The sequence below is a fragment of the Trachemys scripta genome, unplaced genomic scaffold (assembly GCF_013100865.1).
Source record: "Trachemys scripta elegans isolate TJP31775 unplaced genomic scaffold, CAS_Tse_1.0 scaffold_26, whole genome shotgun sequence".
In the NCBI taxonomy this organism is placed as follows: Eukaryota; Metazoa; Chordata; order Testudines; family Emydidae; genus Trachemys; species Trachemys scripta.
This window is the reverse complement of record NW_023260511.1, coordinates 3,344,735-3,369,920: the sequence shown is the minus strand read 5'-3', so window position 1 is coordinate 3,369,920 and position 25,186 is coordinate 3,344,735. Positions and strand designations below refer to the sequence as shown.

General features: G+C 49.2%; 1 long non-coding RNA gene across 1 annotated transcript; it reads left to right on the top strand.

Moving 5' to 3' along the window:
* Positions 1-3,570: 3,570 nt before the first annotated feature.
* On the top strand, positions 3,571-24,430 carry LOC117870345. The gene is made up of 5 exons (XR_004643960.1): positions 3,571-3,622; positions 5,463-5,535; positions 7,333-7,382; positions 9,587-9,618; positions 24,210-24,430. It is a non-coding gene; the product is annotated as an uncharacterized LOC117870345 (long non-coding RNA).
* The last annotated feature ends 756 nt before the right edge of the window (positions 24,431-25,186 follow it).

The window sequence follows — 25,186 nt, the reverse complement described above, 5'->3', positions numbered from 1 at the left end:
ACTATTTCACTAGGAGGGTGGTGAAACACTGGAATGCGTTACCTAGGGAGGTGGTGGAGTCTCCTTCCTTGGAGGTTTTTAAGGCCCGGCTTGACAAAGCCCTGGCTGGGATGATTTAGCTGGGAATTGGTCCTGCTTTGAGCAGGGGGTTGGACTAGATGACCTCTTGAGGTCCCTTCCAACTCTGATATTCTATGATTCAATTCCCCTGCGAGTTCAGAGCTGAGTCCCATCACCCTGGTGATTCCTGGGAAAGGGGGATCTGCTCCCTGCTGCTGCTCCAGGACCTTCCCTTAGCCTGGGCCTGGAACTGTCCTTGTGCCAGCTGGGGACTGTGGGGCAGGAGGGGCACAAGGACAAGGAGGATGTTAGAGCAGACGCTGGAGGGGTTAGGGACTGGACACAGCTCCTTGGCTGTTAGTGAGCTCCCTGGGGCAGCGACCAGCCTCAAGCCTCAGATCTGACATTATCCCCCCATTACCCAGCTGTGCTGAAATAAGAGCCTTCTCCAGAGCCAGTGCGCAGACCCTGCAGCCCTTCCACAGGTAAAGCTTCCCCTGCTCTGCAATTTGACACTGGACCGTGCTGTGTACACAGCCCTGAGCCCGAACCCCGCAAGTCCAAATTAGCTGACATGGGTCAGCTGCAGGTTTTTAACTTCAGTGTAGACAGACCCTTAGAAGCTGCAAGCTGCTTCCACATCAACTAACTTCCTTTGGCAAAATGCTCCCTGGGCTCCCCCTAAACTGGGAGCCACTGACAACCCCACTGACAACTCTGACCCATTCCCCTTCCCAGGTTCTCTCCCTGCCCCAACACTCTACCTGAGCCAGATGTCCGCCCAACAGGGGGATTTCGTGCAGCTCCAGTGCTCTGTGATTTCTGAGGCCCCAGTCACTCGCGTCATCTTCTGTAAGGACGGGAAGGAGATTTCATCCCAGATGGGTTTGGAGGACAAGGTCACCTATGGCTATAACCATACGGTGTCCAGTGGCAGCAACGGGAATTATGCCTGTGGCTACGAGATCAAGTACAACGACACATTTGTGACCGAATCCCAGCTCAGCCCTGCTAAGTACCTCAGCATAACCTGTGAGTGAGGGGTGTGTGTGTGTGTGTGAGTGTGAGAGAGAGAGAGAGAGAGAGAGAGAGAGAAAGACAGTGATGGGTTCAGTAACAGAGACCCCCTTGGGACTGCCACCTGATGTGCTGAGATTATCTCTGAGCCCATTTTCCCTGATGGCTTGGGACTCCAGAACCCTGCCTTGTTGAGCCAGACACACTAGCATGCTGCAACACAGACCCAGGGTCTGAACCACACCCCCAAAGCTGCACACTTTAACTGAAAACCACTCAGCAGGTCACCTATCTCCAGCACCCAGACATCCAGTTCCCAATGGGATCCAAACCCCCAAATAAATCTATTTTACACTGTATAAAGCTCTATATACTGATACCCATGCATCCGACGAAGTGGGCATTCACCCACAAAAGCTTATGCTCCAATACATCTGTTAGTCTTAAAGGTGCCACAGGGCTCTCTGTTGCTTTATACACTGATAGAGAGTTATGCACTGCTGTTTGCTCCCCAAGGTATTAATCAATTACTCTGGGTTTAATAATAAACAAAAGTGATTTTATTAAGTATAAAAAGTAGGATTTAAGTGGTTTCAAGTAATAACAAAGTAAGTTACCAAGCAAAATAAAACTAAATACGGAAGTCTAAGCCTAATACATTAAGAAACTGAATACAGGTAAATCTCACCCTCAGAGATGTTCCAATAAGCTTCTTTCACAGACTAGACTCCTTTCTAGTCTGGGCCCAATCCTTTCCCTTGGTACAGCCCTTGTTAGTTCCAGCTCCAGTGATAACTAGGGAATTTCTCATGAGTGGCAGCCCCTTTTGTTCTGTTCCACCTCCTTTTATATCTTTGACACAAGGCAGGAATCTTTTGTCTCTCTCTGGGTCCCCTCCCCTAAATGGAAAAGCACCAGGTTTAAAATGGATTTCAGTATCATGTGACCTGGTCACATGTCCTGTGAGACCCCAGCCTTCATTCTTCCCGGCCTCACTCAGAGGAACACAGGAAGGCTTGCAAGTAAACCAAGACACATACAACCAATTGTCCTAGTCAATGGGAGCCATCAAGATTCTAAACCACCATTAATGGCCCACACTTTGCATAATTACAATAGGACTTCAGAGTTATACTTCATATTTCTAATTTTAGATACAAGAATGATACATTCATACAAATAGGATGAACGCACTCTGTAAATTATAAGCTTTGTAATGATACCTTACAACAGACCTTTTGCATGAAGCATATTCCAGTTAGATTATATTCACACTCACTAGCATATTTCCATAAAACATATCGAGTGCAATGTCACAGCCTGTATCCCAGCTGAGCCCTGGCCAGTAACGGAGGGGAGGGAGGGAAAGGTCATTTCTCTCCTGCAGGAAATTCTGACATTTCAAAATTTATTTTCATATGGAATCAGGATGAAAAGTCGAAATTTGATATATTTCATGGAACAGAAATTCAGCAATATTTTTACATCGAAGCGTCTTGTCAAAATGTTTGTGTTTTGCAGAAATAGCATTTTCTGATGGAAAACTGTTCCATTGGAGATTTGTTGATTGTGTCCACACACATCTCTACATGCCCTGCAGATCTCTGGCCCCAACCCAGGAAACCTCTGAACACGTGTTCTAGTCCCACCCTATCCAGGACAACACCTTCTATATAGGTGTTTATCTTTAAGCTCCTGCTAAAGTCCCATTGATGGAACTAAAGTGGTTGTCTGAAGTTAAGTTGTACCTGGGTGCTGTCCTGAATTGTGATGCTTCCCTGAAGCAGGGTAGTTCCCACAGGGATGTTTCCTGCCTTGAGAAGCTCACCCTTAGATCTGGGGGGGAATCCAGGTTTATTTCCACAAAAAAATTGTGAACAAAAGTATATCATTCAAAACTTGTGATGAGAAATGTGAATGTTTTGATGCAAAAAATATGCATGACACTCAATAACAATTTTCCTTGATCTCATTTTGACTAGACATTTTCCTTTGTTTTGGGTTTTCAGAACAAAAATGAGACAAAATGTCAGCTAGAAACACAGAGTGTTTTGCTTTGTTTCCTTTCAAAGGGACGTTTTCCTTCTATTTCTGAATTTGGAAAACCAAAATGAAACAAAACTCTCAGTTCAAAACAAAACAAAACAAAATGTTTTTCATTTCAAAATTATTTCTCTGGAATGACTAAGAAGGTCATTGCATGTGCACATTCGGGGCAAAACATTTAATTCAATTAAACTGTATTTGGATTTAAAAATGTTGGGTCAAAATAATTTGTGAAAAACTTTACTCACAAAGAACAGCCAAGAACCTTGCCCTGCAGATAACCGTGGGGTGAGCTCCCTGGGTATGTTCGTGAGGACATGAGGGGTCACTTACCATGGGACTCAGCCAGCTCCAGCCAGTAGGGACTTGCCGGTGGCTGCTTGGAGAGGCCATTCACAGCAAGGTTCTTTCCTAGGGCTGAATCTAAACCTCCTGTTGGGAATTACAATCCCTGCTGTCGTGGTTCTGGCTGTGGTGCTTTATCTTCTGGGAAAGAAAGGTGAGTATGACAGTGAGGCCAAGCAGTGTTAGCAAATTTACAGACAGACGTGGCAGAGACAGCCCCTTAGATCCCCAGTACCCAGTATGTCTGGGATGGGGGGAGAGAGATGATCAAAGACACAGTGAAATTGATCATTCATTAATGGGAGGCTGGCTGGGGAGAAACATCAAAGAGATGATGAAAGGGATTATCATTGTGATTAATTATTTGTATTACAGTAGCACTCTGGAGCCCCAATCAGGGATCAGAGCCCCATTGTGCTAGGTGTTGTACATTATTTATTAGGTATTGTGACAAAGTTCCTCCTCTGCCTTGGTGGGTCCTGCACTTTCCGGCAGATTTGCTTGTCTCAGAGGTTCACGGCAGTCTTCAGATTGGCCACTTTTGCCCCTGACTCAAACCTGCCATTCACTCAGCTAACCTCATCACTGGCCAGCATGGGGGGGAAGGGAGAACAATCCCCACAATCTCTGTTGTTCCACCTAGTGGGTCGGGGCAGGCCAAAGACCTTCCCCTCTGGTGGGACCCATAGTCCAGGTCAACTCTTCTTGTGTCAAATAGGGAGTTGGGAGAATGGGGTGAACCCGGGCCCGCCGTCTACTCCGGGTTCCAGCCCAGGGCCCTGTGGATTGCAGCTGTCTACAATGTCTCCTGTAACAGCTGTGTGACAACTACAACTCCCTGAGCCACTTCCCCATGACCTTCCCCCAGCACTTTCTTTGTCCTCACCTCAGGACCTTCCTCCTGATGCCTGATGGTGTTTGTATTCCTCAGTCCTCCAGCACCATGTCCTCTCATTCCCAGCTGCTTACGTGCCTGTCCCCAACTGAAGGGAGTTCTTTCTTTTTAACCAGGTGTCCTGGTTAGCCTACCTGCCTTAATTGGTTCTAGTGCTTCCTAATTGGCTCCAGGTCTCCTAATTAGCCTGCTTGCCTTAATCGGTTCTAGCAGGTTTCTGATTGTTCTGGAATAGTCCCTCTTATTTTGCCCAGGGAAAAGGGACCTACTTAATCTGGGGCTAACGTATCTATCTTCCATCACTTTTCTGTAGCTGTCTGGCCTGACCGCTTTAACAGTATGTTACTGTAGTTCCCTGGAGATCCAGTCAGGTATCAGGACCCCACTGTGCCAGGTGCTGCACAAATCAGTAATGAAGGGGATAATCCCTGCCCCGTAGATGGTCACAATCTAGGACTCAGCCAGGGACGTGTGTCCGGATGGAATATTGACACACAGATCACTAACCCTGCAGTTCAGGAAGGCATCCCCTAGTCAGGAAGGGCCCTTACGCCTGTGCCTGTGTGTAAGTGCTTTCCTGAATCAGGGCCTAATAACTCTGAAAATAGAGTTCTGGACACAGGTCTGCCCTGCCAACCTTTCCTCACACAGCGTCCCCAGCCCCAAGCTTTCATAGCACTCGAGTCACCCCAACAATCTCGAGACTGGCTTAAAAGTCATGGGATTTCCAACCAGTCACCAGTGTGGGGTCTTTGTATTTTCCTGGAGGATTTGATCTTAGAGAGGGTGTCTCGAGTCACATTTTCAGGCTTTTCTCCCCAAACACAAGGGTTATAAATTTCCTTTTTTTTTTTTTTTAATGAAAGCTGAGTTTTTTACTAACTCCCCTGACTATCAGACCTGGGGCTTTACGTAGAACATCAAATGCCGTGAGGCAGGAACTAAAATTGTGAGACTTGGGAACAGCGCTCCCAAGGGCAGTCGGTGGGGCTGGTGGAGGAGAGAGCTGGGCTGGCCCATGGGGATGGGACTCTGCGTCAATGTGATGATGACTTGGGGATGTGTCGCTCAGTTTATCTCTCTCTCTCTCTCTGCCCAGGAGGAAATGTGTCCATGTATCCGATCACATTGTCTAACTGCCTTCCAGTTGCGTCTCTACTGCGGGATCAAAAGTAGGAGGAGATTATTCCCTCTCCCATCTCGTTTTCTTTCTGGGTCTCTTCTCTCTGGAGGTCACTCCAGCATCTAGGCTGTGCTCAGCTTTCCTACAACTGGGGCAGGGTGGGGCTGGGGGTGTTTCAGTCTGTTTGTTCTGGAGGAATTTTTGAAAAGACCAGGGCAGGATGAACTCCCTGCTCAGGATGGGATCTGGGGCTATGAGGAGACAGTTTAAGGAAAGGCTTTGCCAGCAATGTGTTCCCATCAGATTCACTGGCAGCAGAGTGAGCGCGTGTGAAAGTTGCCCCATGTGTGTGAAAGAATGAAAGTGACCCTGTTTTACACCTGAGGCGTCAAGGCTGGTGGCCCACAAAGCAACACCGACCAAGCCAGCCAGTTCCTTAAAACTGGGTCTGTTCTTCTGGAGTAGGGCTGGGAGTGGCCAGGCCTGGCTGGGAATGAAGGATCTCCAGTCCATCCAGCTGTAGTGGGTAACATCCAATGTTAGCTCCATCAGCTGCAGCTGGTTTAGTGCCAGGCTCAGCGCGTCCACACACGGACTCACCCCAAAACACTCACAGCGGGTTCGCTCACAGCGTCCATGGTTTCAGTGCAGGTCTGGAGGGAGGAGGGGGGCAGCCATAGCGCTGGGGAGAGCTGGACAGCAGGGATGCCTATGGGGATTCAGAGTGAATCATATATGTGAACAACGCACTGTGTAGAAGGGGCTCTGAGCAGGTCACTTCTGCAACACTGACCAGGGGACCAGCTCATTGGAGTCCCCAGGGAGCTGCTCAGCATTGCTGGCTCTCTGTCTGCCCATGACCCCATCAGGGGTTTCTGTGGCATCCTTCCTCTCCCTCCACACACACAGACTCTGCAGGGACCCCCCCCAGAGAGCTTCTAAGGGTCACTCCCCATTGCTCTGCAGCCACAACCTGCCATTCAGGGCTCCCCCTGACTCCTGCTCCTTTCCCCCTCTGCCACTTTGCAGCCTGTCAGGCCTCACTGCAGCCCTTTTGAAGGCCACATGGCCCATATGCTTGTTCTAAACCCTGCCTGGTCCATGACGGCCTCATGGCCCCAGAGCTTGGAGCCGATTCATCAGCTGCACATTGCCCCAAGAGGGACTCCAGGAAATCTACATGGCCCCAGGCCAGATGGGCATGAGGGGGGAGCAGCCAGGGAGTCCATGGGGTGACCAGCTGGACACAGAGAGGGAAAGGCGCATGGGGAGGCTAGAGGCAGTTTCTAGGCTCTGCCAGTGTCCAACCCAGCCTGGGTTCCCAGTGCAGTGACTCTGCCAGTAAAGCTACTGGGGGCAGGGGACAGAGAGGACACGGCAGACAGACCCTCAGTACAGGGAGCCCCTCCCTGACACTCAGCTGCGTATGTTCCCTGCCTGCCTCCTGTGCCCCTCCCAGCTGTATGTCTCCAGCAGCTGCCTCTCCCCAACATTCCCTCCCTCCCTCCTCCTGCCAAATGACCAGCCTCTGCCCCCAAACACCCCCACCCTGCCCTCCTGGGACGTGGGAGCAGACGGGGCAAGAAGTAAAGAGGTTGGGGACCTGAAGTTGAATTTCCACACTGTGCAAAGACTTTACAGTTGATCCTTAACAATGTATGTTCAGATTTCCAGCACTGACACATTGGAGCAGATGTGGGCAAAAATCCAGTTTTATTTGGGTGAAAAATATTCAAAGAAACTGAGTGTGAGCTGAATGGAAATGTACGGTCCTAGCCGGGTCTCTGAAAACAGAGAGAAAACACATGGCATCACTGATAGCCCGTGTGCTTATTACTCCCCACAGGGAACAAGCCCAGCGTGACACCAGCAACACTTCTGAAGATTATATTGAATGTAAGAACTTTTGTAGAGTATTGGGGTTACTGGGGTCGCCTGCACATGAGGGAGAAAGGCGGGGGTTGGGAGTAAATGTGTTAATTGGTGGGGGATGGACAGATCCCAGATCAGACTGTCTGGCCAAGAATTACAACAATAAACTCCCTGTGATTGAAGTGAATGAGGAGAAAAAGTTCTCGGGGCCCCAAGGCTCGTGCATCTGAGTCCCTGAGGTTCCTTTGCCTGTAATCCCCAGTCCTGCGTTGCCATGGATTAGGGGCCTGAGCCAAAGTGTTTCCACGTCCCGTCCTTCATGGAAAGGGCACATCCTGGGGAAAGTTCCCATTGGAAAGTGTTACACTCCCTCCACTGGGAGCTTGGTCTGATCAGTACAGACCAATCCTTTCTGCCCTGTGCAAACGTGGACAGGAATAAGTCCTGACAACACTGCAATAAGTCCCAACAGACGGTGCTTTGGCAGGGAAATGGTACCCACCTGTTGGCTGTATTGTGAGACCCAAAGCTGAAGGCTGAGATACGGACGTGGGGGATACTCTTATCTCAGGGTGTGTGAAGTATGAAGTATAAATAGAGAAAACTCTTGTTTAAAGAACCCCTAAATGTACAAGGTGTTTGGAAGCCGTGAAGAGTGTCACATCCCAGAGGGAGATTTAGCCCCCTGGGAAGCACAGTCATGCACAACCTGCCAGGCTCTGTTCCACTTAATTATAAATTAACCCAGTGGATCACTAAATCCTCGACCTGGTTGCAAAATAGGCTTTTTTCCTGTGGAACATTTAGATAAAAATGAATTTGTTTTATTTTTCTCAAAATTTTCTGTGGGAAATTTCAACATTTCAGTTAAATATCAAAAATTGAAATATTTCAACTGAAAAAGAAATGATTTTGATTCAAAATGGTGCAAGAGTGCCTCTTGGGAGCTGCAGTTCAGGGGCCTCCTGCTCCTGGTCTCTTCTTGGAGCTGGGCTCTGGCTTTCCCAGGATGCACCATTTTCTCCCCTCTTGGTGATAGTAGGCAGTATATCATAGGAATCCCTGGCTGTGGTGCATCATAGGAGATGAAATCCAGCCACACTGCCCTGCCGGTAGAGGAGAATATCAGCACAAGCACAGACAACTCGGGCCTCCCCAGGCTGGGGGGGCACAATCTAAAAGGGAGGACAAATGACCCCCACACACACGTCTCCTCTTCTCAGCGACTTCCCCACCCTGTGCCCAGCCCGATCCTGCCGTGCTCTCCTTTCCCCATGTTACCCACGGGGCTTTGTCTTTCTCCCATTGCACCTCCTCCCTGGCACATTTGGCCGGTCTCCCTGGCAGCCGGGCCCAGATGGGGAGCGGGAGGGAGCCACGTTTTGCATGGATCAAGCTGGCCACTCCGTGTCGCTGACTCTTTGCAATGCAGCAGCTGCCTGACAGAGCCTGGCTGGGGAGGCAGTGGGCCACCCTTGGCCCAGGCTCAGCTGCCGGGGATGGGGCCGAGAGATCCAGAAACATGCTGTGAGGGAGAGGGGCTCACTTGGGCCCGATCCCTGGGAGCTGGGTTCAGGCATGGGGGTGAGAGGGCGGAGGGGTGCTGCCACCACCTCCCCAGCAAGGCTCTTGCAGGCAGCCATCACGCCACACAGAGCAGTGATCTGGAGCGGCCAGCATGAGAAGTGTTTGGTCCTGCCCCTTCCACTCCCTGCCCAGGCCCAGCTGCCAGGGACAGGGGTGAGTGTGCCGGGGGGCAGGCACAGCGAGAGAAGGACATGGACAGGCCAATCTTGGGGGCACTTGACCCTGTATGCTGCCTCCACCCCCACGCGGCACCGTGGTGGTATTTTTAATCACAATATTTCAGGGGTTTCTGGGGTTGGTCAAAATATTTCAGTTTTGAAGCATTTGTTTTTTTGAGAATATATTGAAATTTTCTGACAAAAGCTGATTCTGTTTGTGACAAAATAGCTCTGTTGAAAACCCAGACAAACAGTTTCCACTGAACATCTTCATCAGCCATATTAAATCCTTCTTCTACAGTACCCCCTAGTGACCCTGCTCAGGATCAGGTTTCATTGTGCTCAGTGCTGCCCACAGGGGAGTCCTGCCCTGGCTGGGGGAGAGGTGGGAACCGTGTGGTTATAATTTGTGCCCAACAAGGTGCCTTCCCTTAAGAGCATTTACCGCCATGTGACAATGTGTAACTGTCATTCTCTCCCCAGGTGCCTCGGTGGATTGGCTGGGAAGCTCCAAGGTGAATCACTGCTTTTATTAACAACAAAGTGAAGTGATAGAAAAGAGCGATTTGTTTGCCTGTTCCAGCTCGGCAGTGACCCGTGGGCTTGGAACATGGATTTACTCAGGATTCCCAGGATTCAGGTTGTGTCTGTTACCCTGGTCTCACTGCTGCTGCCCCAGATCTCCATCCAGGAGTAGGTAGCTGGCTCCAGTGGTGAGCTGGAGCCGCTTCCCTCTGGTTCGCGGGAACTGGTTGTTAAATTTAGAAGCCCTTTTAGAACTGGTAGTCCTGGTTCTAAAAGGGCTTTTAAATTTAACAAAAGCTCCAGCACCTCCCTACCCTGCCCCCAGCCCCAGCTCACCTGGCTCTGGCTCTGCCTCTGCCTCCTCCCCTGAAGGCTCCCCTTCCCGGCTTCCGCGAATCAGTTGTTCGCGTGGGAAGCCTGGGAGGGCTGAGAAGGAAGCAGCAGCTTCCTGCAGGTAAGTTGGGGCAGGGGGGCGCGAGGAGGGACTCCTGCCGGCCAGGTGGTACAGCTCCGGGCCAGCCCCCAGCCCCGACTCTGAGCCAGCCAGCGGCCCCCAACTTCGGGCCAGCCCGCGGCTCCAGCCCGGCCCCCGGCCGGCCAGCAGCCCTGACTTCGGGCCAGTCCCCGACTTGGGGCTGGCACCTGGCCCACGGTTCCGGCCTGGCCCCCGGCCAGCCAGCGGCTCCGACTTTGGGCCGGCCCCTGGCCCACGACTCAGGGCCGGCCCGCAGCTTCGGCCCGGCCCCCAGCTCCGGCCCTGCTCCCGGCCCCCTACTCCAGGCCGGCCAGCGGCTCTGGCCTGGCCCCAGACTTCGGCCCGGCTCCCAGCTCCTGGCTCCCGGCCCCCAGCTCCCAGCCCCGACTCCTGGCAGCGCGGCCCCCATCTCCAGGCAGCACAGTAAGGGGGGCAGGGAGCAGGGAGGTGGTGTTGGATAGAGGACAGGGGGTGGATTAGGGTCGGGACTCAGGGTGGGCAGAGGGCAGGGAACAGGGGAATTGAATGGGGGCAAGGGTCCTGGGGGGGCAGTCAGGAAGGAGCAGGGGTGTTGGATGGGGCGGTGGGGGGCAGTCAGGGACAGGGGTTCCGGGGGCAGTCGGGACAGAGAGAAGGGGTGGTTGGATGGGGCAGGGGTCCCGGGGGGGACATCAGGAATGAGAGGAGGGGTTGGATGGGGTGGCAAGGGGCAGTTAGGGGACAGGGAAGGAGATGGATGGGGCAGGGGTCCCGGGGAGTGGGGTGGCAAGGAACGTGGGGATTTGGATAGGGCAAGAGTCCCGAGGGGTGAGGGGGGGCATGACCCCCTCGTGGGGTGAGGAGGAGGGAACCGGTTGTTAATATTTTGGCAGCTCATCACTGGCTGGCTCCCATAAGTGCTGTTAGCCTGGTCAGTCAGGCCCTGCCCCCCACAAACACACAGACAGGCATCCAGGCAAGAAGAAAACATCCTTCCCAAACTCCACACCACAGCAACAGGGGAGAATCTATGGTCTCAAAATCTATCCAGCTACAGAGGGGCTTTCCCCACCAGCCTCTGCAGTCAGACAAACAACCAAGGCAGAGATGTTCAAGGTTTCAAAGTTCCAATTAAAACTCCTGGGAACTGGACATTCAAATTCCCCAGGTGGGTTTGAAAACCTCCTCCGGAATGTTACCCAAGTGGGATTGGTTCTAGCGAGACCGATCCTATTAATGAAGTCCCAGCACCAGTTGCTGGTAACACTCCCCATCACAGGCCTCCCAAAGGGGACGGAAGACAGGCAAGGGGTGAAATCCTGGGAGTTTCCCATTGACTCCAGGGGGGCAAGATTTCCCCCTATGGGTTTGCATGCGATGTAGGTGTCAGGGGGGCGTGCACAGGCTCACACTGCTAGCAGTGGCTGTGCAGTGGTGCACACACCCTGGGTACCATGTTAGTGGCAGGGAAAGCTGCTAACACAGAGCTTCCTTCCTCCATTTGCTTCCTTACGATAATTATTTATCAATATTCCAGCTGGTATTTGTGTAACCCTTCTGCCAGGTGGAGTCAGCAGCAACCAGGGCCGGGTTCAATATCTACAGGTTCCTTTTCAACAATAAAACACAGAACCAGATCAAGCCCCACCCAGGAACCTGGGAAAAATTACACACCACCCCTGGGTGCCTCTAGGAGGCAAAACCTCCCTGTCCCAAGCACAGAGTCTGAGTGTAGAAAAGAAACTTTTAATGAAAAGGGGGAAAGTAACCCGGCATTAACTTGGGAAAATGCTGCAAGCAGGATTCATAAACATAAAACCATGAGCAAAACACCCGTCCCAGGATACATTGGGCTGTGTCTTTTGCCTCAGGTTCTTGAGTCCAACAATGAAAAGTTCCTTTAACCTGCCCCTCCCTTCACCACACCCCACTCACAGTGGTTGTCATTGGTCAGTGAAGAAACAGAGTTCAGACATGCATCTGTGTGAATTCACCTCCCACCATAGGGGGTGGAGGGAAAGTACCTTGCTCTCTCCATCATCTGGGCACTTGCTCTGGTGCCGCTCCGCCAGCCAGAGTGTCGGCCACTTGCTACTCCACCAGCTGCCTGACTCCACTGCCCGCCGCTCACCGCTCCACCGGACATCACCAATGCACATCATCACCTTCTACTGCTACCTGCTTCTCTACTGTGATCTCTGCATGTCTGTCTCTTGACCCTCTACCCAGCTCTCAGTGATTGTCAGCTCTTAGTAAAGGAACCTCACTGCTGAAGCAGGCTGGGCAGAAAAACTGTCCCACAACAGATGATTTCAGCTCTAGGGAATCACTGAACAAAACAAACAGACTATTAATAGAGCCTTAATTAGCTCCATCTTTGAACACTGGGGAGGGTTATGTCAAACCATGCCTAGGACCCTTAAGCAGAGTCCCCCACCAACCTACCAACACCCCCTCTTGCTTCTTACTGGCATTTGGCATCCAACCCCCTGCTTATTGAGTTCAGTTCTGATGAGGGTGATCCAATCAGTCACGGCAGGCTCTGCTTCCCTTTAGTCATACAATAAGGATAAGAACATTTCATCACCCTGCATTCAGTACTAAAGTGATTTGTAACCCAACACCAGTCAAAGTTGGTCACCTTGACAACACAGTCCTGTTGCTCATATCTGGATAGAGTGGGTGTGTTCAGTGTGATCCCAAAGCCTTTCCCCCTCCCCAGCTCATCACTAGCTGTCAGGGAGAGCTCATTCAGACCTGCTTACATTGGCAATAAACAATTCCAATTCCTCCTTCTCTTATGGTGCATGGTGAGAATTTGGGAGTCACTGAAGTTGTCCTTTTATTAAGCAACAGAGAGTCCTGTGGCACCTTTAAGACTAACAGATGTATTGGAACATAAGCTTTCATGGGTGAATGCCCACTTCGTTGGATGCATGTTGCTTTTTACAGATCCAGACTAACACGGCTACCCCTCTGATACTGTCCTTTTATTGTTATTTTTAAAATGTAAAATTTTATTGAGCATCTAAAGCAGTGTCAAAAAGAGAAGAGCTATGCGCTGCTATCAGGGAGGGATCGCTGATTTCCTTGGAGTTAAGGTGGAAGTTAGCATCCTGTTATCAACCTGATTTACATACACACCCTCTCAGCTACAAAACCAGCCCTGCGGATATCAAAGTTTCATTGTCACATCTCATCACTGGGGAAATTTTCTCCTGAAAGCTTCAGGCAAACAACTTAAAGGATCTCAGAGAGATGGAGTCTCATGCCCACATCTTGAATACTGTGTGCAGTTCTGGTCGCCCCATCTCAAAAAAGATATATTAGAAATGGAAAGGATACAGAGGGGTCAATGAAAATGATTAAGGGTATGGAACAGCTTCTGTATGAGGAGATATTAAAAAGCCTGGGATTGTTCATCTTCGAAAGAGATAACCAAGGGTATAGAGGTCTATAAAATCATGAATGGTGTGGAGAAAATGAATAAGACAGTGTTAATGTAACATAAGAACCAGGGCTACCCAATGAAATTATTAGGTAGCAGGTTTAAAACAAACAAAAGAAAGTACTTCTTCACACAGTGCACATTCAACCTGTGGAACTTGTTGCCAGGGTATGTTGTGAAGGCCAAAACTATAATTGAATTAAAAGAAGAATGAGATATGTTCATGGAGGATAGGTTCAACAATGGCTATTAGCCAATGTGTTTAACTTGGGGATGCAACCCTCTGTTCTAGGTGTCCCTATGCCTCTGACTGCCAGATGCTGAGAGTGAATAACACAGGATGGATCACTTAATGAATGCCCTGTTCTGTTAATACCCTTTGAAACATCTGGCTTTGGCCACTGATGGGAGACAGGAGACTGGGCTAGATGGACTACTGGTCTGACCCTGTATGGCCATTTATGTTCTTATGTTATGTTCTTATGTTCCAGAAATTTTCCTAGTATTACACTGGATGATCTTATACTAACAAACACTGATTTATCTCTTAAAGCTTTTAGTAAATGACTATAGGACAGGATGCTATTTACAGAGATATTTATGACTCATTTCATGTGAATTCAGAAGTTGGTTGAACCCTATCAAAATTATACCTATTGGTTCCCCTTTTGACCTATGCAGTTGGCCAATATTTGGAGTCTTGTGGGTTGTTCTGTAGAGAGGAGAAAGTGATGATAGAGTCAGGTATGTGGGTTGATTCAACCCCACTTATTTACAAAGACTCAGAGTCCTGTTTCCTTGGACACAACAGGAACCAAACAACAGGAGGCACTTTCTGTGCTCCCGGCTCCAAGACTCTTTCCAGCCAGTACTCTGCCCAAAAGCTCTCTCTCCGTCTCAGCTTTTTCTCACGGTCCAGCTCCAAGTACTCCCTGGTTGTGTCTGATTTTTTTGTTGCTTTCTTTGTTTGTTTCTAAGGTGTTTCTGCTGCTTCTGTCACACAACCAGCCCTTGCATTTCTTATCAGACCCTGCGGAACCCCCTTGGACAGCATGGCCCTGCCATGCCCAGGCTTCCCTGCAGTCTAGTTCTTGGGTGGTGGTTTCCCATTGCTTTGCCTGAAACTAAACAAAAGGCATTTAATAGTTCCCTTATTTAACCTGAATGGATGGCGGCTATCACAGCCACCAGCTGCAACAAGGTGCTGTGATTGCCAATAGAGCAAAGACACTTTGGTGGGAGCCACCCAGTCAGCATAACAGTATAATTCTGAAGAATCAGAGCAAGTTGCGCAGTGGGGACAGAAGGACGGTGAAGAAATTTGGCAGCATGTGACCTCCAGAAGAAGAAAGAGGAGCATCCATGTACCAGCAATGCAGATACAGGTGAGCAACTGTTTTCACGTTCTCTCCACAGGTACTAATGCGGAGAGTGGACCAGATAATACATCTGAGGGAAGGGAGCAGAAGGAGACTCCACCGATTGGAAGGCATGAGATGAACTGTCCTAGGGATGGGGGTTCCATGACCACCGCTCCCAAGAGAAGGAGGCAGGTGGTGGTGGTCAGGGACTCCCTCCTCAGGGGGACTGAGTCATCTATCTGCCGCCCCAACCGGGAAAACCGAGAGGTCTGCTGCTTGCCAGGAGCGAGGATACAATGGAGAGACTGCTGAGACTCATCAAGCCCTCAGATTGCTACCCCTTCCTGCTTCTCCATGTGGGCACCAATGATACTGCCAAGAATGACCTTGAGTGGATCACTGCAGACTACGTGGCTCTGGGAAGAAGGATAAAGGCATTTGAGGTGCAAGTGGTGGTCTCGTCCATCCTCCCTGTGCAGGGAAAAGGCCTGGGTAGAGACTGTCGAATTGTGGAAGTCAACAAATGGCTACGCAGGTGGTGTCGGAGAGAAGGCTTTGGATTCTTTGACCATGGGATGGTGTTCCGAGAAGGAGGAGTGCTAGGCAGAGATGGGCTCCACCTAACGAAGAGAGGGAGAGCATCTTCGCAAGCAGGCTGGCTAACCTAGTGAGGAGGGCTTTAAACTAGGTTCACCGGGGGAAGGAGACCAAAGCCCTGAGGTAAGTGGGGAAATGGGATCCTGGGAGGAAGCACAAGGAGGAGAGCACAAGAGGGGAGGACTCCTGGCTCATGCTGAGAAAGAGGGACGATCGATGAGTTATCTTAAGTGCCTATACACAAATGCAAGAAGCCTGGGAAACAAGCAGGGAGAACTGGAAGTCCTGGCACAGTCAGGGAACTATGATGCGATTGGAATAACAGAGACTTGGTGGGATAACTCACATGACTGGAGTACTGTCATGGATGGATATAAACTGTTCAGGAAGGACAGGCAGGGCAGAAAAGGTGGGGGAGTTGCATTTTATGTAAGAGAGGAGTATGACTGCTCAGAGCTCCGGTATGAAACTGCAGAAAAACCTGAGAGTCTCTGGATAAAGTTGAGAAGTGTGAGCAACAAGGGTGATGTCGTGGTTGGAGTCTGCTATAGACCACCAGACCAGGGGGATGAAGTGGATGAGGCTTTCTTCTGGCAACTAGCAGAAGTTGCTAGATCGCAGGCCCTGGTTCTCCTGGGAGACTTTAATCACCCTGATATCTGCTGGGAGAGCAATACAGCGCTGCATAGACAATCCAGGAAGTTTTTGGAAAGTGTAGGGGACAATTTCCTGGTGCAAGTGCTGGAGGAACCAACTAGGGGCAGAGCTTTTCTTGACCTGCTGCTCACAAACAGGGAAGAATTAGTAGGGGAAGCAAAAGTGGATGGGAACCTGGGAGGCAGTGACCATGAGATAGTCAAGTTCAGGATTCTGACACAAGGAAGAAAGGAGAGCAGCAGAATACGGACCCTGGACTTCAGAAAAGCAGACTTTGACTCCCTCAGGGAACAGATGGGCAGGATCCCCTGGGAGAATAACATGAAGGGAAAGGGGTCCAGGAGAGCTGGCTGTATTTTAAAGAATCCTTATTGCGGTTGCAGGAACAAACCATCCCGATGTGTAGAAAGAATAGTAAATATGGCAGGCCACCAGCTTGGCTAAACAGTGAAATCCTTGCTGATCTTAAACGCAAAAAAGAAGCTTACAAGAAGTGGAAGATTGGACAAATGACCAGGGAGAAGTATAAAAATATTGCTCAGGCATGCAGGAGTGAAATCAGGAAGGCCAAATCACACTTGGAGTTACAGTTAGCAAGAGATGTTAAGAGTAACAAGAAGGGTTTCTTCAGATATGTTAGCAACAAGAAGAAAATAAAGGAAAGTGTGGGCCCCTTACTGAATGAGGGAGGCAACCTAGTGACCGAGGATGTGGAAAAAGCTAATGTACTCAATGATTTTTTTTGCCTCTGTCTTCACGAACAAGGTCAGCTCCCAGATTGCTGCACTGGGCAGTACAGTATGGGGAGAAGGTGACCAGCCCTCTGTGGAGAAAGAAGTGGTTCGGGACTATTTAGAAAAACTGGACGTGCACAAGTCCATGGGGCCGGATGCGCTGCATCCGAGGGTGCTAAAGGAGTTGGCGAGTGAGATTGCAGAGCCATTAGCCATTATTTTTGAAAACTCATGGCGATCGGGGGAGGTCCCAGATGACTGGAAAAAGGCTAATGTAGTGCCCATCTTTAAAAAAGGGAAGAAGGAGGATCCGGGGAACTACAGGCCAGTCAGCCTCACCTCAGTCCCTGGAAAAATCATGGAGCAGGTCCTCAAGGAATCAATTCTGAAGCACTTAGAGGAGAGGAAAGTGATCAGGAACAGTCAGCATGGATTCACCAAGGGGAAGTCATGCCTGACTAACCTAATTGCCTTCTATGAGGAGCTAACTGGCTCTGTGGATGAGGGGAAAGCAGTGGATGTGTTATTCCTTGACTTTAGCAAAGCTTTTGATACAGTCTCCCACAGTATTCTTGCCGGCAAGTTAAAGAAGTATGGGCTGGATGAATGGACTATATGGTGGATAGAAAGCTGGCTAGATTGTCGGGCTCAACAGGTAGTGATCAATGTCTAGTTGGCAGCCGGTATCAAGGGGAGTGCCCCAAGGGTCGGTCCTGGGGCCAGTTTTGTTCAATATCTTCATTAATGATCTGGAGGATGGCGTGGACTGCACTCTCAGCAAGTTTGCAGATGACACTAAACTGGGAGGAGTGGTAGATATGCTGGAGGGTAAGGATAGGGTCCAGAGTGACCTAGACAAATTGGAGGATTGGACCAAAAGAAATCTGATGAGGTTCAACAAGGACAAGTGCAGAGTCTTGCACTTAGGGCAGAAGCAGGGCCGGCTTTAGGCCAATTCAGCCGATTCGGCTGAATTGGGCCCCGCGCCAAGAGGGCCCCGCGCTGCAGCTATCAACCCCGCCCCCAGCTCACTTCCCCGGCCCCTCCTCCCCTCCCCTGAACGCCCCGCCCCCTCCCCTGCTTCGGGGGAAGTCTGAAAAGAAGGAGGGGCGGGCCAGCAGCACAAGGTAAGCTGGGTGGGGGTGGGGGCGCGAGAAGGGCTCTGGGGAGGCGCAGCTCTGGCCCGGCCTGGTCCCCGCGGCTCGGGTCGGCTCCGGCGCGGCTAGGGTCTCCCCCGTCCCGCGGCGCGGCGCGGCCCCCCCCCTCCCGCGGCGCGGGCCCCCCCCCCCCCCGCGGCTCGGGTCCCCCCCGCGGCGCAGCTCGGGTCCCCCCCCAACCCCCCCACAGTGCGGGTCCTGTCCCGGGTCTCCCCCCGTCCCGCAGCGCCGCCCCCCCCCCCGGGTGGCCCCGGGCCCCCCCCCCCGTCTCCCCCGCGGCGCGGCTCGATTCCTGGGGGCGGGACTTGCAGCAAGCCCCGCCCCCAGGAATCGGGCCCCGCTCTTGCTAAAGCTGGCCCTGGGCAGAAGAATCCCATGCACTGCTACAGACTAGGGACCAAATGGCTAGGCAGCAGTTCTGCAGAAAAGGACTTAGGGGTTACAGTGGACGAGAAGCTGGTTATGAGTCGACAGTGTGCCCTTGTTGCCAAGAAGGCTAACAGCATTTTGGGCTGTATAAATAGGGGCATTGCCAGCAGATCGAGGGATGTGATCATTCCCCTCTGTTCGACATTGGTGAGGTCTCATCTGGAGTACTGTGTCCAGTTTTGGGCCCCACACTACAAGAAGGATGTGGAAAAATTAGAAAGAGTCCAGCGGAGGGCAAGAAAAATGATTAGGGGTCTGGAGCACATGACTTATGAGTAGAGGCTGAGAGAACTCGGATTGTTTAGTCTTCAGAAGAGTAGAATGAGGGGGGGATTTGATAGCTGCTTTCAACTACCTGAAACGACGTTCCAAGCAGGATGGGTCTAGACTGTTCTCAGTGGTACCTGATGACAGAACAAGGAGTAATGGTCTCAATTTGCAGTGGGGGAGGTTTAGGTTGGATATTCGGAAAAACTTTTTCACTAGGAGGGTGGTGAAGCACTGGAATGGGTTACCTAGGGAGGTGGTGGAATCTCCTTCCTTAGAGGTTTTTAAGGTCAGGCTTGACAAAGCCCTGGCTGGGATGATTTAGTTGGGGATTGGTCCTGCTTTGAGCAGGGGGTTGGACTAGATGACCTCCTGAGTTCCCTTCCAATCCTGATATTCTCTTCTATGACTCTATGATAATAAAAAGTGCCATTATTAACATTATACATATTGGCCCGCCTTTTGACCTAAGGAGTTAGCCAGTATTTGAGGTCTTATGCAGTGTTTGGTTGAGAGGAGAAAGTGATGACAGAGTCAGGTATGTTCATTGATGCAACCCCATTTATTTACATAGAATCCACAAAGTCCCCTATGTCCCTGAGCACAACAGTAACCAGACAACAGGAGGCACTTTATTTGCTCCTGACTACAAGTGTCTTTCCAGCCAGCACTCCGCCCAAAAGCCCCTGCATTTGTTATCAGACCATGAGGAACCCCGTTGGACTATATGGCCCTGCCACTCCTAGCCTTTCCTGCGGTCTTGTCCTTGTGGGTGGTTTCCCATTGCTTCAGGTGGAAGTAAACAAAAGGGCATTTAATGGTTCCTGTATTTAGCCTGAATGGAAGGTGCTTATCACAGCCACCAAATTCAACAATCTGCTGCAATTGTCCATAGATTAATGACACACTTTTAGGAAGCCAGCCAGGCTCCAGTCTCTCCAACAACTTTCCTCCAATTGCTTTATTTTGATACCATTTATTAACAGGCTTGTGAATTCTTGACCCAGGTATTTTGTTATATCCAATGAGGTGGATACAGAGTTTGACAGATCCTTTAAGCTGTCTAGGATCAGTGGACTGGCCCTATTAGTATCCAGTCCTGCCTTTCACATGGCACACTACTTGTGTCTTTCATCATGCACCACAGGGGCAGCAAGAGCCACAGCAGGAATCCCCTCCTGGTCACCCTTCAGTCCTTCTTCCTGTTCACCTGTAGAGACAGTGGTAGTATTTGCAGGTGCTGGTTTAAACTGTTTGAACTGATTTTGATGCCTCCAAAACATTCCCATTTTCCCTCCAAGCTTTGCACATGTGTTAATAGTCAAAAGGACCCGCATGGCTACCTTGGCTTCAGAATTCCTTTGACCTCTGGATAAATACAACATATTACCAGATTTCCAACTTTAAATGCAGGTTTGTTTAGACTGCTGTTATTATCCAGCTGGGTTTGATTTTTTTTTTAACTTGGTTGTATAGGTTTTTTTTTTTAATTTATTGTCCAGTACCTTAATGTAGTTTTGTAACCTGCCTGCAAACGGCCTGACCCTTCTGGAGGCAGGACTGCATCACTAGGCATTCTCATTGCTCTTCCTGTTATTAGTTCAAAGGGTGTTAGCTGAGTCAGCCCGTTTGGGTTGCCTCTGATTTGGTAAAGCACAGCAGGCAGCATGCGTGCCCATCCCTCTCCTGTATCCAGAACTACTTTTGTTAAGGCTGCTTTCATTGACCTACTTATTCTTTTTACCATCCCTGAGCTTTCAGGGTGGTATGGTACATGGAACCTTTGCTTTATTCCTAATGGCTTACATGCCTCTTTCATTTCACGCCCCATAAAGTGAGTTCCTTGGTCCGAGTCTATTGACAGCGGCAGGCCCCATCTGGGTATTATTTCCTTTGCTAAGATAAAAGCCACTGTTGTGGCAGTACAGTTTTTAGTGGGGAATGCCTCTACCCATTGGGTGAAAGTGTCAATAATTACCAAAATGTACTTATATCCCCTGCTTTGTGGCAAGGACCCAGTAAAATCACTTTGCAGATTCTGCCATGCTCCCTCTGGCCGTGGTTAATGGTTCAGGGGTACGTTCTTCCTCCTACTCACATTTACTTGTGCACGTTACACATTTTTAAAGAAATTGTAAGGCATCTTTTTTCATAGCTGGCCACCACCAGTGCTTTAGGGCAGCTTTTATTTGCCTCCATCCCAGGTGAGCTGAGGAGTGGATGGCATGGAGCAGCAGAGCCCGTATGCATTCAGGGGCTACCAGCTCCTCCTCCCCCCTCCCCCCCGCCCATACCAAAGTGATTTTTATATACACAGCCTTGACCTTCTAATTTTTTTTTCTTTTTCAGGCTCATGGTTGCATATAGCCTTTTAAAATTCACCTCCTCCCCAGCCACTGCAGTTCCACAAGCCCTGACAGGGTTTGCCTGTTTAGCCTCTTTAGACCGTTTATCTGCCCAATAGTTTCTCTTCTGTTCCTTGCTTGAGATTGTATGATAACTACTGCCAGTTCTGATGGTAGTTTGACAGCTTCTGTTAGTCTTTTAACTGCATCCATATTATTAATTGATTTGCCGGTTGTTGTTATAAAACCCCTGCGTGACCACACGTCCATGTAGTCATGCACTGCTCCGAATGTGTACTGCTGTCTGTGTACACTATGAGCCTTTCACCCTCCCCCACTCTCAGAGCTTCAGTGAGGGCTGTCAGCTCTGCTTTTTGAGCTGATTTTGAACCATCCAGCTGACCTGACACTATTACTGTTCCATTACTAACTACTACCTGCTCATTCTGTATATGGCACTTTATTTTTATACTTCCTTGACCTATTTACATACAAAATTATGCCTTGGATTTTTAATGGCTTTTTTTAACTCTTCCCAACACTTTCTCTCCCCTATCTATGAGACATTTGTGTACTTTTCTATTAATGTTCTGGTATCTAGCCACGTTTATTTTTTTGTCCCTCACTATCGAGAAATTAGGGTTTTGCAAGCATAGTGTTTACTCCCACTGACTCCTGCAGGCATCTGTTATGGATTTTAGCCGCCCAGTATTAAGGAGGTCAATGAGTGTGTGGGGGGTGTGCAATACCAGCATGCCCGTGAAGGTATATGGCTTACAGGCTTTTACAGCCCAGGTTGCACAGTCCAAAGCGGCCATGCTCTCCTGTAGCCCTTGTGATACAGGGGGTCTTAAGGTAGACATGTATGCCACCAGGCGCTGTCTGAGATGTGTCAGCACTGCAGCATATTGGGTCTTACTGTGATTACAGTAAAGGTGGAACGGCTTTCCCATATTGGGTAAGCCCAAGCTGGGGCCAGTGGCTTAAATACTGCTTAAAATATCCCTTCCTTTTATGAATATTTTTGCTGATTGCAGGCAGAACAGAGGAATTACCCTCATACTTTTCTGTGCTTTTTATAGGCAGGCCAGGTTTTAATGGCTTTTACCTTTTAAGGGTTTAGGCGGGATTATTTTACTGTTATTAAATTAATGAGGTGGTGTACCTCAGTTTTCCTTTTTATACAGTAGACCAGGTATGTCCTTTATTTGCAGCTCCTTTGTGCTGCTGCCATTTATGGGCAGTTCTCTCCTTTTTTTACTAGTTAGGTAATTTGCATTAATGAAGATGGTTTCTGGCTTGCGTTTGGATTCAAAGCCATTAGCAGCTCAGAGACGGAAGTGAGGTTTTTTACCCAAGAAAGCTTATGCTCTTCATCTGGTACCAGGGTTTTTTTTTGTTTGTTTGTTTTATTTTTAAACTCCTGCCACTATGCCCTCAGGGCTTTCAACCTGTTTTTCAATTTTGTATCTGTTGCCTGCCTGCTTGTCTGGGCCTGATCCTGCTTTCCTCACTGGACTGTCCCTTTTCATGGACACAGGCTTTTATCTCTTAGTGCCTTATTCTCAGCTTTTAAAGTCATATTTTTTCTTTCTTTTATGTTAAGTATGTCCAATATAACTATTACTGCTTTGTTTGTTTTGTCACCTTTCTGGTAATTCCACCTTTAACCAATTCTTGCTCTGGTCTGGCTGCAGCATAGTTTGCTTTTTTAACTGCTGCCTGCCGAGTTTTTACGTGTTTATACTCTAAATATTCCCCAGGGCTGACTTTCGCCTCCCCCTTTGATGCCATGGCTTTTAATCTCCCTGGCTGCTGACCTTATTGGGAATGTATGTCTCCCGCCTTAAATACCGTGATCTCAGTTCCCAGGGCTGTCAGCCTTCATAGGGATGTAGATCTCCCCCCTCTTGAATACCATGGTCTTAAGTTACACACAATTGCCGGCCCTGTTTTGGAGACTACCATACAAGGGTATATACGTCACGTGCCTGGTGGGGGGGCTCCGTCAGGACTTGCAATGTTACGTGCAATGAGGAAGTGGGACCACCAGTTCGCACTGCCTACCGCTCACGTACCCAGCCAGTTCTGGGCTTAACTCACGGCCAATCGCTTGCTGGTGGTTTGTCCAAGTCCTCCGCAACACACTCCTTAGTTTAAACAGTACATAACCCTCTTGTACTTGCCTCCCCTCCCCAGTTGGTACCCTTATTTAACCCCTATGCTTGGACTCTAGGTTCCTTCTCACTTAAATTTTAAAAAGTGTGAACAAGATGTGTCTGAAGGGGATGAGAGACTTCCATCCCTACCCTAATAAGGTGGTAAATTAAACATACTCATCACCTTTGGGTGTCAGTCTCAGCTCCCGCTCAGTTCACAAGTTTGTATCCCGGAAGAGCCCCTATCTGAAGGATCAGAAATAGACACCGGGTAGAGTTAAGCACAGGAGTTTATTACGCACAGTGCTGGCGGAGTGTCACTTTGCTTATTAGGCTCAGAGACGCTGCAGTCAGTGGATTATAATAGATTATATAGGGTGCTCATTGGGCAAAGAGAAGTGACGGGGATGGGATTTCCCAAGTCCCTAGATAGGTTCTAGCAGCAAGACAAGATAAGCACAATGAGCCAATGGTCTAAAAGATTACATAATGGCTCTGCCCATGGTTCAAATTAACATATTGCTAACACACAGGTAATTACCTTAAACTATTTCTATTAAAGTATATCGGTTAAATCCTAATTTTGGGGTCCAGGGGAATGAGGTAGCTGCTCTCCTGGTTGACGAACAGGTACATTCCTGGAGATTTGAAGCAAAAAGGCAGTAATTAGTATTTAACAATGACAATTGTTTATAGGTTTACCCTTGAATTTCTGTGGGCTAGGATTGGCATACATCTGTGAGAAGAGGGTGTCATAACTCATAACTGGGTGGGGCAGAAAAGGGCCAGACCAAGACTGCGGGGGGGGTTATGTAGGAAGTGGGGCTGTTGGTTTTTACCAGCCTAGATGCCCATTAGAACTGCTCTTGATGTATGTTCAGCAGTGCTGTCAGATAGACATTTTCTGGCTTCATTTCTCTGGCTTTAGTCTGGCTTAGCAGAAAAGTAACATTACTGTGATTTTATCTTAAAGCAACCACCACCCCAGACAGAAGAGACGTCGACATACATGAACATGGATCTGCAGCGGGACAGATGTCATTAATGCTCCAATTGCTGTAATGCAGAACTTGTCAATGCGCAGCCACATCACAGAACCTCCCAAAATCAGAGGCAACTGTAGCCCAGGCTGTACATCAAGGACATGGGGGACTTTCTCTGGAGTCACAGCTGGACCTTGCACAGTGACCTGAAATGCGGTAGGACACTGGAATATTCTCAGGGCACATGGAGCATGTTTGCCTTTTGGAAAAAAATGTTTCTTCTGAATAAAATTGGGAAAAATACCCAAACTCTCTATTAGTATCCCCTGACTCTTTGGGTATGTCCACACTACCCGCCGGATTGCGATAAATCGATCCCCAAACGCACTCCCAGTCGACTCCAGAACTCCACCAGGGTGAAAGGCGGAAACGGAGTTGACGGGGGAGCTGCGGCCGTCGATCCCACGCCGTGAGGACAGGAGGTAAGTCGATCTAAGATACATCGACTTCAGCTATGCTATTCTTGTAGCTGAAGTTGCGTATCTTAAATCTATCCCCCACCCCCCACTGTAGACCAGGCCTTTATCTTGACAACTCAGTCCCCAGGTCGCTTCAGCTCTGTTTAACGATTCCACTACCAACCCAAAGTGTACAAATATCATGAAAGAGGCCCCCCCAAATTCCAATATTGCCTTAAGAATTCATGCCTTTTTTTAAAAAAATATGATTTTTGGATCCTTTGATTTGCCTTCTGGTGTTTGAGCCTTTAGGGGTCAGGTTTTCCAGCTTTTTGTCTCAACCAGGAGGGCTAGAAACTTAATTTTTTAAATAAAAGCCAAAATTTCCACTTGAGCATTACTTTGCATTTATCAACATTGAATTTCATCTGCCATTTTGTTGCCCAGTGACCCAGTATAGTGAGGTCCCTTTGTAACTCTTTGCAGTACAAGTGACACCTGTCTTTCAC